Source organism: Lissotriton helveticus, chromosome 11 (assembly GCF_964261635.1).
Source record: "Lissotriton helveticus chromosome 11, aLisHel1.1, whole genome shotgun sequence".
NCBI lineage: Eukaryota > Metazoa > Chordata > Amphibia > Caudata > Salamandridae > Lissotriton > Lissotriton helveticus.
In genome coordinates this window covers 1040684674-1040698083 of record NC_136072.1, presented here as the reverse complement: position 1 = coordinate 1040698083, position 13410 = coordinate 1040684674, and the positions used below count along the sequence as shown (strand labels likewise).

General features: G+C 49.3%; 1 protein-coding gene across 8 annotated transcripts in view; it reads left to right on the top strand.

Annotated features, from left to right (window-relative positions):
• RAD9B (RAD9 checkpoint clamp component B) overlaps nucleotides 1-13410 on the top strand; it is a 583995-nt gene that overhangs the window by 45439 nt on the left and 525146 nt on the right. The gene's annotated exons all lie outside the window — the stretch shown is intronic.

Sequence of the window (13410 nt, the reverse complement as noted above, 5' to 3'; positions counted from 1 at the left end):
TTATAAAACTACAAAAAAAGAAAGAAGGAATTTGGGCCATCTTACAGCGTGCCTGTGCCTGTCCTGGCTATTGAAGGTACCAGAACTGTGCTTTAACCACCCCTAGCCGGTAGCAAACACAAGTGATTTGTGTCTAATGATCTCATCAAACCACATCATGATGCTGGTTCTACATAGTGGGTCTCGATGGGTCCTGGGTAGTTACCTGCCTCCTCTCACTACCTTAGAGGAAGTCCCATTACAAACTTTTTTTTTCTTCTCCCCAACCAGTTCAAACAACCGTACACACCCCTCCCCCAACTGTTCATACAGACATGCCTCAAGTGGATGACCGCCAACTGAATAATCCCACCCATAGCTACCCATCGCCAACCATTCTCCCCCCATTCAGTCCAGTGGTTCCAACATGAACCTGTCAGCAACAGCCCTTCCCTGCAAGTATCTGTGTGAAGCACTATCCTAGCTTCCCGTTTCCCAATCCTACCCAAACGATCTCTAAGCAACAATACTGCATTCACACCCACCCTACCCTCCTCCCACTGAAGCAACCCCAACTCTCCAGCATCACATTCCCTTCCCCCCCCTACCACCGCTAGCAAACCCCCCAATAGCTGCAGTGTAACGAACAATGGCAGTGGGGTACACCCTAGGAGGGTCATCTAAGGTACGCACTTTACTACCCCCTTCACCTCGCCCTTCGATCTGAACCTCCCTATGTAGGGCACGTCGAGGGAAGGGGGTGTTGCCTGGCATACATTACCACCTGTAGTCCCAACACCGTCCTTATAATTCTCGCATATCCATATGAGCAGTGCAGTTACAGAGTCCCCATTGCGGTTTCAAAGCAAAAAGCACTCAACTCGAACCCAAACTCATTACACTTCAGTCGGCAATAAATCTCAACAGCCTCCAATCACAGTTCAGTCCTCTTCATCCTCCGCTTCTTCCTCCGCAGGACGTTTTCCACGATCGCGCCTCAGCGTTTTTAGGAAATCCTCAACCTGTTGTGGATTCGAAAAGAAGTGTTGTTTCGCCTGGTGCGTGACTCTGAGCTTCGCCGGGTACAGTAAAGCATAGTCAATTTGTAGAGCCCTCAATTTTTTCTTCACTTCCAGAAACTTCCGTCTTTGGTCCTGCACAAGAGGTGTGAAGTCCGGGTATAATGAAAAATTGACCCCATCACATGTCAATTGGTTAGTGTTTCTTGCAGCACGTAGTGCAGTATCCCTGTCCCGATAATTTAGTAGCCTTGCTATTATCGGTCTTGGCGGAGCTCCTGGTTTGGGCTGAGGACCAAGAGAACGATGCGCCCGCTCAACAATAAACTGCTGTGAGAAGGCATCCGCCCCAACCGCTGTCTTTAGAATCTGCTCCACATAGTCCTCCATCCGCCCCGTGTTTGTTGACTCCGGCACACCAACCACACGTATATTATTGCGGCGACTGCGCTCTTCCAACTCTTCGTTCTTTGCAGCTATTACCCTGAGGATGTTGTCTATTCTTGACAATCTAGTAGCATGGGACGCCGTGGTATCATCATGGTCCGAAATCCTCCTCTCCGCCTCTGTTATGCGTTCCTCGTGAACGTCCATCTTTTGTACAATAGCGTCCATTCTGGAGGATAATCGATCCACCTTGTCCACCACCGTTGCGAACCCATGTTTCATTTCCTGCAGCAGGAGATGCATATCCGGTGCAGCTGTGTCGCAGCTAGTCCCAGCTGTTGATGAGTTTTGAGGCCCCCCAGATTCAGACACCACCCTCACAGTTTTCTTCGATGGCTGGGCAGAATCAAAGGATATTTTTGGCTGCCGAGTATCTTGCCGTCCCATGGTAACACCTTTAGCTGACTTCACTCTGGTTAAAGAGGTTTCCCTACCACCTCCGCCTCGTGGTGATCCAGAAGCCTCGGACATGAAATGGTACGCACTCAGTGACCAGTACCCCCAGCCACCGTCGAATCCGTTGTTTGTATCTGTGGCCCTGAACAACTGCCTCACTGTCTCTGACACGTATGCACGTAAAGTCACTGCGCGCCCATTTAGCCGCCGTTCTGCTATGACGTATACAGCACTTGTGGTATGTTAGGCCTAATCCAGTAACGCTACAGTGTGAAGGGACCAGTACCGTCCACACGGGCTCGCTCAGATGCCGATCGTCCCAAACAGCGAAGTGCAACGCCTACTAGGTCACAAGGAATCCACAAAGTGCACCTCATGTACGACAATCTTCTCTGTCGGGGCTGCACCAAAATAGTCGCTGTTTTCCGAGTCGCAAGATGTCGCCGTCTCTACCTGAGTATCCGTAGGTCCAATGTAGCCACTCTAAGCAGCCGCAGAAGCCAGGCCTCTAGCCCCCAGAGCCTGTTATCACTATACGCAAATCCTTCATGCACATGCAGTCCAACATGTAGATCCCCCGCGTAGCTGTATCGTGGCACTGTGTACACATCCCCCCTATGCTTGCAATTGTACCTGTTGTTGCTCTGTATCACAGCGGGTGTCACAGATGTCTTGTGTGGTTCCTCGAGTCCTTAGGGGCTGCCGAGGGCACCACGTGGCATCTATTCGCTTTTCCCTATGTTCCTTCACGTTGCAGGTTCCATCGGCAATCCAGCACCAGTGGCCTACTGTGCAGTGATTCCAATCTACAGTCCCTATAGTTTCATATCATTCAATCGCTACCTTGCACTTCGTCTGCAGGATGCCTATCGCTCTCCGCACCCAGTCCCAGCCGACTACAGCTCAGACCACGGCCACAGCTTTCCAGCGGCGTCAGGGAAGCCAATGGTTCCTACCTCCCTCGTCGTGTTCAGCCTCACTCTTGGCGCCCATGCACTCGTACCCGCACCTCCCTTCACAGGTCACCGCTCAGCAGCCCACTTCGCTCTCTCCAGCGGGGGGGTGGGGGGGAAGGGGGGGCGTATGCATATGTCGAGTTCCTCTACCTGCGCCGGTCCCGCCCAGGCTTTGATCACGCTTCGCCGCAGCTCTCTCCGTATATACACCGGAGTACCGCCTGCCTGCTTACCTGCGTCACGACCTGTCCTCAGCTGATAACTCTAGATCCGGTGATTGCAGCACCCCGTCTTAGCGTCCCGATCACCGAGAAGGAGCGGGAATCCGATCGTCCTCCAGCCGGGGCCTACCGGCCTTGTGGGCGCACCGGCGTCACGTAGTCGTGGTGCCCTGTCTCACGCCATGCAGGCTCCGTCGCAGCAGTCGGTCGGGCACTTCCACTGCGATATCTCCGTAACCTCGGGTCCGATTCTTCTCAAATTTTCAGCGAGTGGTAAGGCATGGGTCCTCTACAATCACACCAGATTTCAACGGCATTGGAGGTGATTTAAGAAGGATAAATGCCGGATATTGGCACAGGCTGCAGGAGCCTCACGCAAGTGCGGCCATGCTGCTCGTGCGCCCTCTAGTTCCTAAGTCCCATTACAAACTTTGACTAACAAAGAAGATTCTTCTCCTTGGCTGAGGACAGCTAACACTGAAGTGTCCCTATTTCCAGTTACGTCATCAAATCTGACTGCGCTGATTTCAACTATGCAAGCAGACAATGATGATGTTGACAACGTACGACCTCCAAATTCAGCTATGAGTTCTACACAGCTTCATGAGCCTCCCATGTTTGTACAAACAGCCCCCTGCTATTTTATCAACTTTAATGACTTCTCTTCTGATTTGTCAGACCCACCTTCACAGAGTGTGCCGCATGAAGTTTTCATTTGCCTCAAAAATACATACCTTATCCCCCCGGATAAACATTTGGATTACAATTTTGTTACTTTTCCTCTTCCTTTGGATTGTTTTTGTGACTGTCTTTTTCTTGCTTCTGAATGGACACTATCGCCCAGAACGCTCTGCTGTTGAACTGGTCAACAAGATTTTGAAACCCCACTCTTCATCACACAAAGTGCGAAGAGACCTTTTCCTGGTAAACATTTCAGCTGTTCCAGTTCCGGATGGAATTGTTTGGGATAAGGTACCATATGATATATTTGGACTGACAGAGATTTTACGGGTTCCATATGTGTTTCGTATATCCTTAAATTATGTTATCACTCCTGATGATTGGGACAGTAGCACAGTACATGAAATGCTTGCTTATTTAGAGCATTACACGGTTTTTAATAGTGAAGAAATATATGATGGTACATCTAATTATGATGAAATGTTCGGTTTTCACCATCATGGTCACCATTATTTACATAAAGCAGTTTCTCCACATGCAGTTTTAATTACACCCAATGGAAACATTGCCCTACACCACGACAGGGTAACTAAAGAACATTTTCACTAAAATGTGCATATTTTCCTAGTCACAATCCAGCTGACCCAGAGTCCTATTATTACAAATTTACTCCTTCACTGGCAAAGAACAATATGCCAACTCACACAAAGTTGAAATATTCTGCATCTTTCATTTCCTAGTTGTCGAGACAAGAGTATGACTTTTGGAGAGACAATATTGATTTAAAATCTATATGGGGAACTAGAGATTGGCATGTTCAGGGGAAAGAGGCTTTATTTAGAGCATGCTTTTTAAAAAAAAATTGTATTTCTTTATATTAATTTTCAGTAATACCATATACAACAAACTGAGTCATGTCATTTTACATAATACATTGATTGGCGGTGTTACACAAAGAAGATATACACGAGAGAAAATTGTATAGATTGCAAGTACAATACTTATACAGAGTTATCAAAGGCCAGGGCAGACTCCGGAGATATAATGTCATTATGTTCCAGTAAATATGCAGTAAGGGGTGGTCACAAATCAAGACCTGGCAGGCAATTCCTCCTCGTAGGTCTTTAGAGTGTCTCTGCAGTACACCAGATCTGCTACCCATTTCTATTGCCTACAGTTTCTTCTTGGCTGATGGTGTCTTGTGGGGAAGACCCAGAATTAACACCTGCACAGAGCACTGTATTTCACACTGCGTGGCCTCACGCAGGATGTTCACTATTTGCACCCAATAGTCTCTAACTTTTTCACAGCTCCACGCTAGGTATACAAAGTCCGTGATTCCTTCGTCCCACACCTACGTCAGGCAGAATCTGTCGTCAGGCCCTGTCGCCACAGTTTCTGAGGTGTGTGGTGGGCCTGATGAAGGTATTTTAGGTGCATAATGCGTAAATTACCATTTGGTGTCAGCATGTCTGTGAGGCTGCAGCAAGCCGTCCAGTCTTCCTGGGTTAGAGGTGTATCTAGTGACTGGTTCCACCTTTAGAGGGCTCTGGTGGTGGGTTGGGCCTGTTCTGTCTTCATTGTGTGATAAAGTCTGGCCACCAAGTGTTTCCTGGCAGGTTCTGCTATTATCATTTGTAGTGGGGCCAGTGCTGGGGGCTCCGCTGGGAAGTTAGGATACAGGGCTTTGATGGCCGCCCTTAGTCTATGATAGATGTATCTAAACAGTAGTGTTTAATTAGTGATATAGGGCCCGATGTAGGTAATCCAGATTTACCAATTCTAAAATACCGAATTTTACCGATTTGGTATTTTAGAATCGGTAAATGGGATGTAGGTATTAATTCGGTAATTATGCCCATAGGAATGAATGGGAATTACCGAATCAGTAAATACCGATTCGGTAAAAGGGGGAACACATTGAAGGGTGGCAGTGTGTCACTTTGACACCCTGTTGCACCCCTGAATAGTGTATGGGTGCACATGTGGCACACATACATGCCCTAAGGGCATGTATGTTTGCCACATAGCACTGTAATAATTTTCAAACAATTGCTAATTTTGGGGTTTTCGATATTTACCACCAACTTGTAGTTGGTGGTAAATAACGAATCCTAAAATGGGAAAAGCACTCATTTGAGTGCTCCCTACATTTAGGATTCGGTAATTTACTGAATCGGTATTTAAGAATTCGGTAATTTACAGATTTCTTAAATTACCGATTCGGTAAATTACCGAATCCTTAATTTAGGCCCCTACATCTGAAAAGCCTAATACCAGTCGGTAACGGCCGAAATTCGGTAATTTTGGCTGTTACCGACTGGTATTAGGCTACCTACATCTGGCCCACAGTGTAGTATGAATGCTTCCACAAATTGACCCTCTGCATATAAGTCACCCATTGTGCTTATGCCCGCATCATGTAACATGGTAATATTACCAGCATCTTGTGTCACTGACAGCGCAGGGTGATTAGCAAGTGGCATGGCAGGGGCGTATAAGGGCAGCTTACTAGCCATGCCTCCCAGTTGTCGCCATGCTTCAGTGGGAGCCTGTACAGGGTTTATTTCATTGCGAGGGACTTCCTTAGGCTTGTATGGTAAAATGTGGTGTAATGGTATGGGATGGGCGTCCCCTCCTCCACAGCCAGGTAGGGCAGATATGGTACTGGATTATACCAATAATTGGCATAGTGTGCCTGTGCGAGCAGAAAAAAAAGGTTTAAAGTTCGGGGCGGCAAACCCTCCTTCTTTGGAGGGGAGTGACAGCGTGTTCCAGCTAATTCTCCCTGCTTCCCCTCCCACACCATTTTGTTAATATGCGTTTGAATTGTTTTGAAAATGTGGTTTGGTAGCGTAATCGGAATATTGGTGAATAGGTATAGAAATTTGGGTAGTGTGACCGTTTTTATAATGGCTATCCTATCTGCCAGTGTTAAGGGGAGTTTGGTCCATTTGTCCACCTGCTCCTCAAGTTTGTCGATTGCTCTCCCATAGTTCATTCTGATGACTTGAGCCAGGTCCCTGTGAATCCAGATTCTCAGGCCTGGGTGCACTCAGTGAGAGGGCAATTGTGGATTTAGTCCAGTTGATCTGGAGCCCAGAAAATCCCCCAAAATGGATATACTCTCTCAAGAGTCTCGACAAGTTGTGCTGAGGTTCTCTCACATATAATACCATGTCATCTGGGTAGAGAGATATGCCTATTTGGCATTGTTGGAACCTGAGTGCCACATCTGCATATTTTTGTCGTATTTTACAGGCAAGTGGTTCTAATGCTATGGTAAAAAGCATTGGTGAGAGCGGGCAGCCCTGTCTCATACCACGCCTAATCCGCACCAGTTCTGATACCTTCCCATTCACTTTGATTCTGGCCACTAGGTCTGTGTAGAGGAGCTTTATCCAATTTAGGAACATACCGGGCATACCCATCCTCTGCATTATGGAAAAGAGATCCAACTCCACCGAATCAAAGGCTATGGCCGCGTCTAATAGGACAGCCGCCGCCTCCAACTCTGGGTTTAAGACATGTAGGAGTGCATGTATGGTGTGAATATTGTGGTAGGTTGAGCGGTCTAGGATGAATCCCAATTGGTCCGGGAGTACAATGGAGGGCATTAATTGCATCAGTCTAGTGGCTATCCCCTTGGCCAATATTTTGGCGTCGGTATTGATAAGAGACAGCGGGCGGTATGAGTCCCAGCTATCAGGTGGTTTGTCAGGCTTAAGGAGGGTGATTATTAGCGCTTCTCTGAGTGTGGAAGGAAGAATCTGCTTCTCTTATGCATCGGCGTACAAGGCCAAGAGGTGCGGACTGAGCAGGTCCCCATATGCTTCATAGAACTCGTTTGTGAGTCCGTCAGGGCCTGGCGCTTTGCCATTCAGCAACGATCGGATCGCTTCCTGGTCCCATGGGTCTGTCACCGGTTGGGTCAAATATTCCATCCGGCCCTTGGACAACCACGGCAGGGCTATGTCCTCTACGTATGCCGTCAGTTCTACCGTGTCTGTGTCCCCTGTCGATGTATACATGCTATTGTAGGCTGCAGCACAGGTGGAGGAGATGCCGGCGTTGTCAAAGTGAGTTACCCCGCTATCATCGATGAGTTGTGTTACTGTGTGTTGTGTGCTTCTCATTTGTATTTTCTGGGCTAAGGTATGCCCCGACCTTCCGCCTTTGCTATAGGCCCTAGCCGTGTGCCTCTTTGTCAAGTATTTAAGCTCGTCCTCTGCAAATTCGTCATACAGTGCGAGTTGTTCCTTAATGCGCCCTAGAACATCAACGTGTTGTGTGGTCTCATATTCTGCCTCTAACAGTTTGATGGTCGCGTCTATACTCTGTAGTTTTGAATGTCTGACCTTCAGTATCCCTGCGCTGGTGTTGATGCATTTCCCCAGATAGTGGCTTTGAATGCTTCCCACACTATTCCTGGGTCCTCGACTGACCCCACATTAATCTGGAAGTATTCCTCCACCGCCCCCGTATAGTGTCACGGTAAACCGGATCTAGCAGGGACTTAGCGTTAAAATGCCACATGTATTGAGGTGTTGTGTATGTGGGTATGTCCACTACCAGTAACACAGGTTTGTGGTCGGAGATCGTCCGTGGGAGTTGTCTGACGTCTGTCACCCAACCGTTAGCGCGTGATGTGACCAACCAATAGTCCAACCTGGACCAACTGGCATGTATGGTTGATACATAAGTGCCCTCTCGTGTCTGGGTGGCGGAGGCGCCATGCGTCCACCAGGTCAAACTCATCCATACGTGCCCAGAGCTCCCTGTTTGCCTGTTTGTGGTGCTCTGTCGCGTTCAGTGACCTGTCCTGCTCCGTGTTGAGTGTGATGTTTAGGTCACCCTCCCCCCCATATAAGGTCTGTGTAGGACAGAGCTCTCAGTCGGTTGCGAATGGCGGGGTAAATGTCGGGATCATCAGTGTTAGGCCCATAGGTATTGATCAGGCCCATACGTGCACCCCGTAATGTGCCCGTGAGTATTACCCATCGGCCTTGGTCCTCCCGTATCACCTGATCTAGTTGGAATTGTACTCCTTTTTTATCCAGAATGATGACACCTCGGGAGTATGTGGAGTAAGAGGACACTACTGCCAACTCCGCCCAGCTTCTGCCTAATGCCTTGTCATTGTGGGAGGTGAGATGCTTTTCTTGAAGCATTGCTATCTCTACTTGATGTCTGTTGAGATATGCTAGCACTTGACGTACCTTCCTAGGATTATTTAACCCCTGGACGTTCCATGTTAAGCATCTTAATGATGTATTTCTGGTCTGCCCTGGCATCCCACTTTGTTTTGTAAATATGTGGATAGTGTTAAAACAACCGCTCTCACAATACAGTTTCTGCATGACTCATAGACATAAAAAGAAAAACCTAAACATACAAAACTACCAGTCCCCCTCTACCACCTGCCACTCCCGCATCACAACTATGCCGGAGAATGTCACCTGTACTTGAGGAACCAATGCTTCCCGAGTGGTGTCTAATACACTCTTGGTGTTGTTAACAATTTTGTATACAACAATTTGGGGCTTACCCATGGGAGGGGTGTGCCAGAGTCCCATCTTACTCCCTTGTTGGTGAGGGGGTGGGCCGTGAGACCTGTGTGACGGAATGTGCCAGTCAGTTCTGTGCTCAAGTAGGTAGTACAGCTGATGCATAGTGGTGTGGGTGCTTCAGTTCTTTTGACGCGGAGGCGTCCTGGTGATCGCGGCCTCACGTTGCGGTCCGTTGAGGGGTGGCATCAATCTTCATCACTGGAGTGGTGACATTGCCTTTCAGTAGAGCATTAGTGTAGGTCATGGCTACCTTCAGAGTGGCGAAGATCTTGTCTTTGCACATTATTTTGAGGCGGGCTGGGTATAGCATGGCATATTTGAGGTTGGCCTGCTGCAAGCGGTTCTTTACTTGTTGATACTCGCGTCTGGCCATCTGCACCGGTATGGTGAAATCTGGGAAAAATTGTAGCGTGTTTCCTTGGTGGTTGATGGTACCCTTTTCCCATGCCAGCCTTAGGACCGTGTCGCAGTCCCTGTAGTTTAAGAGTCTGGCCACAATCTGGCGTGGTTGCGACCCCGGTGGTGGTCGTGGCGCAAGAGTGTGGTGCGATCGTTCAACTATTAGCATGGGGGACAGCTCTTCCACTCAAATATGTCTTTCAGTAGAGTTTCAACAAATTGCTCCATGTGCCCTGTATTTGTCGACTCCGACACGCCTGTGATGCAGACGTTGTTGCGCCTGGAGCGTGCCTCCAACTCCTCATTCTTGGTCTGTATTACGGCCATCACCTTCTCCATGTTGAGTCTCTTTGTTTGTAGTTTGTGCATGGCGTCCTCCGTTGTGGATACATGGGCTTCCATGTTTGTGATTCGGTTCGCCTGTTGGTCCAGCTTGGTGGACATGTGGTCCATGCGGAGATTTACTTGGTCAATTTTCCCAATGATGGACAGCAGGCTTTGTTGCACCGCCGCCAGCATGGCTGCAAGTGTTTCTAGGCTTGTGCCTTGGTCGTCCATGTTGGACGCGGTGTCGCCAGTGGCGCGGTTAACTTTTTAGGATTCAAAGGTTAGCTTTGGTTGCGCTTTGTCCGGTTTCCTCATCTGAACAAGCAGCTATTGCAAACTGGCAAGAGGCAGTGCACTTGGGAGACAGGTGTGCTACCGTGAGTCTGGTCCTGCTGGTGTTATCAGGCTCCCGTACGTTTAGGTAGCCCACGCGGTGATGTAGTTCTACAGCCCACACTTGACCAGGGTCCTGGCACCACTATACTACTGTGCTCCTGCAGCTACTGAGTTATGGTCAGCCGCTGTGTGGCCCTACTAACTGTATGCCCCGCACCGTGAGCACGTGACCCTTGGAGCTTATGGCGTACAGAGTGGAGCGCCGGTTCCTATCTTTACTCTGCCACCTTCGGTAGCCAATGGAATATGGATCTGTTGCGGAGCGTTAGGGAGTCCAATATAGGGTGGCCTCTCCTATTTAGCTGGCGTCCCCAAACTGGTGGGCCCACTATATATGCGACTCTCATTGACCCTCTGCGTTGTGTAGGTTGGTTACGCCGGCAATCGCGCCGCTTTTAGCAGTGTGTGGACCGCACTACTGCCCAGCCACTGTCAAGTTCCCGGGCCCCCTTCACCACCCCGGCGTCTTTGTGTGCAGCTTTGGGCTGTTGGGCAGCACTATGGGCACCTAGATCAGTGGGTGTATGATGTTGTGCAGACCCAGTCCTCTAGTGCCTCTTCTGGCCAGACCTATCAGTTTTAACAAGCCCCACTCTTTCCTGGGCAGTCGCTCTCTATAGGGGGCGGTCTCTGGCGTGCTGAGTCTTTAAGTCGGGGTTGGAGCCGCTGCGACCGAGTACAGGCTCTGGTTGGGACGCAAACTCCGGCGTTTAGTTGTAGTCCCACCGGATCACCCACAGCGGGTGTCGGAGTGGCGCGGTGTCCCTTGCAGTCAGCAACCGGGTCTGCTGGATGTATGGGCCGCAGGAGAAAGTGTCGCACCGCAGGCCAGAACGGAGGCTGCAGGGCCCGAGGGTCTCTACCACCAGTTCCACCCCAGGCCATAAAGGTAAGCAGGGAACTAATGCGGGGGTGTTCTATGCCAAGTCACTTGCTGGGAAGTCGTGCAGTGCGACAGGGCCAGGGCAGGGCAGCGTGCAACTCACTGATGCCGGCGGCGCCGGAGTTTTGGGGCCTCGGCCGCAGTCTCCGCAGCCTCCACCGGGCGCTGATCCGTCTCACCACGGGCCACACCATCTCAATGTCTTGACACGATGTTGCTGGCGCCGATAGCGCCGTAGTGCAGCTTGGCTATCACCAACCTCTGCAGGCCTAAGTCACGCTGTGGTCGTGGTCATTATGGGACAGCCGCCATTAGTCCAGCCGCCCCGGAGTTGACTCACTCTATGGCATCAATACGCTGAGTTCGGCAATTCTTTTTGGTGTCCTCTTGTGCCTATGATATTTACGGGGGCTTTCCACCCAATTTCACGCTGGATAATATTTTGTTGTACGCTCACGGCTGGCCGAGCTGCACCGCAGTGCGGTCATCGTGCCGTGGGCTCTCTAGCGCCCCCAGATAGAGCATGCTTTATACCACACCAACTGATTTTCCTGATTAAAACTGTGCAGCAGATGTCCTGTCTTGGCTAAGAGAAAGGATCTAAATACAACAAAAATTCCCACTTTTGGATGCTTTGCGAATTGGCAGCAATTCACAAATTACACGGAGAACACGTTTGACAATATGCTTAGAAATGGGACACACAATTCTTCATGCGAGTGGGCGTGTTTATGACGGCCCCCAGCCGTCATCAGCACACGAGCCCCGTGATGCATGACGGCTGGGTGCCGTCATCAGCATCGAAGGGGTTAAATAATAACGGATATCAGGCACATTTTCTTGACAACACGAAAGGGTTCAGGATAAATAGGCCAGACCCACATTATGTGTAGACACAACACACAGGAGTGGAAAGTTGCTTGTCTCTTCCTTTTGATGACATGGCCCTCTAGGATTTTTTATTAGGTCCACGAAAGTCATGTCAAAAGCGCTTTCTGTATGCAATATACAATGAAGTGTGGAAAGCAGGTCCCTGGCTCACTGTATCACAGGAATCAAGCTATACCTGGCTGAAGAGCCCATAAGAAGGGCAAAGCCGGTACTGCGTTGCTTGTGCTTTGGTTCAGGGAGGACCTGGCCTGGCAGTTCGGGCTGGACTGTTCAACTGAGAAACAGCAGCAAGACTGATTTGCATATGGCTGGGTCCAAACTGAGGTGCCATGGAAGGCGAAAAACGATGGATTGGGATGCAATCTCGAGCAATTGCTAGTGGCTGAGATTAATTAAAGTATTCCATCCACCACCTTATTGTTTTTGCATTTGATGCTCTAAGTACGCCCATGTATGCCTGGGCTCACTATGCCACTGGAACCAAGCTATACCCGACTGGATATCCCACAACAAGAGCAAAAAAGGTCTTGGGTTATTTTTGCTCCGGTTCAGAAAGGACCTGGCCTGGCAGTTCAGACTGGACTGTGATCGACTGATTTGCATATGGCAGGGTCCAAATGTAGGTGGAATGGAAGATAAAAAACTATAGATTCGGATGCAACTCTGAGCAATTGCCAGTGACTGAGATTAATTCAAGTATTCTATCTACCACCTTGTTGTTTTTGCATTTAACTCTCTAAGTGCGTCGGGTATGCCCAAACATGGGTCCCGGATTCACTGTGCCACTGTAACAACGCCATACATGGCTGAAGAGCCCACAACAAGGGCAAAGCCAGTCCTAGGTTGCATTTGTTCTGGTTTGGGGAGGACCTGGCCTGGCAAGTTTGGGCTGGACTGTTCCCATGAGGAACAGGGTCAAGACGGATTTTCATATGACTGCATCCAAACTGAGGTGACTTGCTAGGCGAAAACCGATGGATTGGGATATGACCCCTAGCAATTGCCTGTGGCTGGTATTAATTAATTAATTAATTAATTGTGGGTTTCTAAAGCGCTAGAATCGACTCCCGAAGGAGTATCTCTGCGCTGTAGACCGCTGGGGAACCCGTCCTGGCTTTCCCTGTGAGATGGTCCCTACTGGGTATCTCCAAGGTGAAACCAGGCATCCCCGGCATATGTGGGGGGCCGTTGTGGAGATGAGGCAAGCTAATGCCCAGAGTTGCCGAGTGTGATACCTGGTTAGAG